This window comes from Triticum aestivum, chromosome 2B, assembly GCF_018294505.1.
Source record: "Triticum aestivum cultivar Chinese Spring chromosome 2B, IWGSC CS RefSeq v2.1, whole genome shotgun sequence".
NCBI classification, from domain to species: Eukaryota; Viridiplantae; Streptophyta; class Magnoliopsida; order Poales; family Poaceae; genus Triticum; species Triticum aestivum.
Window position 1 is genome coordinate 767,925,829 of NC_057798.1, and position 2,457 is coordinate 767,928,285.

Consider the following 2,457-nt stretch of genomic DNA (forward strand, 5'->3'; position numbering starts at 1 on the left):
GGGCCAGCTGCGGGCCGGGCGGGCCGCGGCGCGGGGAACGGCGGTGCGGGACAAGTGGCGAGTCCTGGTTCACTGAGGGCGGCGGCGCGGACGGAGCGGACATGTCCGGTGGGGTCCGGACGTGTCCGGCTGCGGGAGGAGGAAGAAGCTAGGGTTTGGACTCGGAATTTCAGAGGGGGAGGCATTTTTATAGGTAGAGGGAGCTAGGAGAGTCCAAATGGGGTGCGGTTTTCGCCCACACGATCGTGATCGAACGACCGAGAGCATGGAGGGGAGTTTGCTAGGTTTTGGGCCACTTTGGAGGGGGTGTTGGGCTGCAAATAAAAGAGGCTTTTACGGTTACCCGGTTAACCGTTGGAGTATCAAACGACCTCTAAATGACATGAAACTTGACAGGCGGTCTACCGGTGCTATACCAAGGCCGCTTGGAAAGACTCGGTCTATTCAGAGAATGTTTAACACCTACTCATGAAAAGAGACAAGAGGGGAACGCCGGAGGACATAGGAGCGCCGGATTGCAAAACGGACAACGGGGAAAATGCTCGGATGCATGATATGAACACGTATGCAAAATAAAATGCACATGATGACATGGCAAAATGCAACACACAAGCAAATGACATGGCAACAACGACGAATAACTGGCAGACACCTGGCGCAACGAATCCGGGGCGTTACAACACTCCTCCACTAACAAGAGATCTCGTCCCGAGATCTTAGGACCGAGATGGAAGGGAAAAGGGAATAGGTGAAACAAGAACTCAAGAGAAGAAGCAAAGAATCGCGAGCACACGAGAAGAAGAGAGGAACGACGAGAATGACGAGAATCGAAAGATCACGGAATTAGATAGACTATGAAACCACTCCTATTAGAACGAGATAAGAAATGAATAAGACTGAAAGGATTTAGGCAACACTCCGGCTGAAACATGGAGGAATAGAACATGAACTCCAAGATGGGATGGCACTTGGTGAGATGAACAACGCAAAGTCTCCGGTAGAATTGAAAGAGTTAGCACCTCGGGAAGCAAGAAGAAGGATACTTGAGCTCCTTCGATTAGAATCTTGATGAACTCTTTGGAGAATGAATTAAATCATGAAGAACCACCATGGAGATCTCCGGTGACAAAAGGATGATGAGATAGAATGAAGGAAGAAAGAATATGATGAGCCTTGCGGTGATTTAGATGGAGGTTCCGACGAAATGGCCGAGGAAAATTTGAAGTCCGGAAAAAAAAGAAAAAAAATGAAAACACTTGGAACTAGAATTTATTCCTCAAGAACAAACTCCGAAGGAAGGGATTACTCACTTGGATGAAATAAGAATAAGGTTTATTGCATGCTTAACCTTCATCAAATTAAATTGATGGCAAGTAATGGATTTTAGCATACTACTTATTCTTCTTGAAAAAGAATTGAGAAGTGACATATCGCAAACTTGAGAAGGTCTTCATGAACCACCAGTAGGATTGGAAAGAATGGATGGATTAATATGATAAACAAGGAAAAGAATCTTGAACGAACCACCATAAGAATTCGGAAATGACTGACGAAAGAGAAATAATCACCGGGAAGAATTAGAGGAACAACTATGCTTTAGGGGATTTAGATGCAAAAGAACAGGGAGATCATGAGATGCTTGAAGAACACTTGAACAAAGCACCGGGATAATTGGATAACGGTAGCTAAAATGTGAGGACGAAGAATTCTTATGGAAAGATGGCCTCCGGTGAAAAGAAACGGGAGAACAACTTCTGAAATACTCCGGATGGATGAAAAGAATATCTGACAAATGGAATAATTCGAGACTGATAACATGAAGCTAGAACCATGAATCTTTGAGAGAACGGACAAGATTTAGAGGAACTCTTCTTCGGTCTTCAAATGACGACGAGAAAACACCATCAAAATTTGTTAAGGCACTCCGGGAGAATGTGAAAGAGGAAGGGTTGAACCAAAGATGAAAAGAATTTGAAAGCGATCTTGGAGAAGGCATGTGACTGATGGGATCCATTCTTACATCACACTTGAAAAGAATTGAGAATAACTCCGGGGGAATCAGAAGAGTCAGGTAAGATCCTGGGAAAAGACCTGTGGGTTAGGGCCCACTGAAGAGATAACACCGTTGGAAAGGTATGTTGAACAGATAGATGATGCACCAGAACAATTGAAATATTTGAATGAGGTGATAACCTCGGATTAATTGGAACACATACGAATCTCCTGAGATATCTTACGAACTCCGGAATGATAAACTGGCGAGAGGCGAACGAGCAGGGAAAACACTTGATCCGAGGAAAAGAATATAATCACTACCGAAAAACTCGAATTGAATCCACCGAAAAAGAAAAAGAGATGAAGAATGTCGAACAAAACGAGAATTCACCGGTTGAGATAATTGAGGGGAAAACCTGAAGAGGCTCCGCACGAATGAAATAGCTTCTCGAATAGATGCTC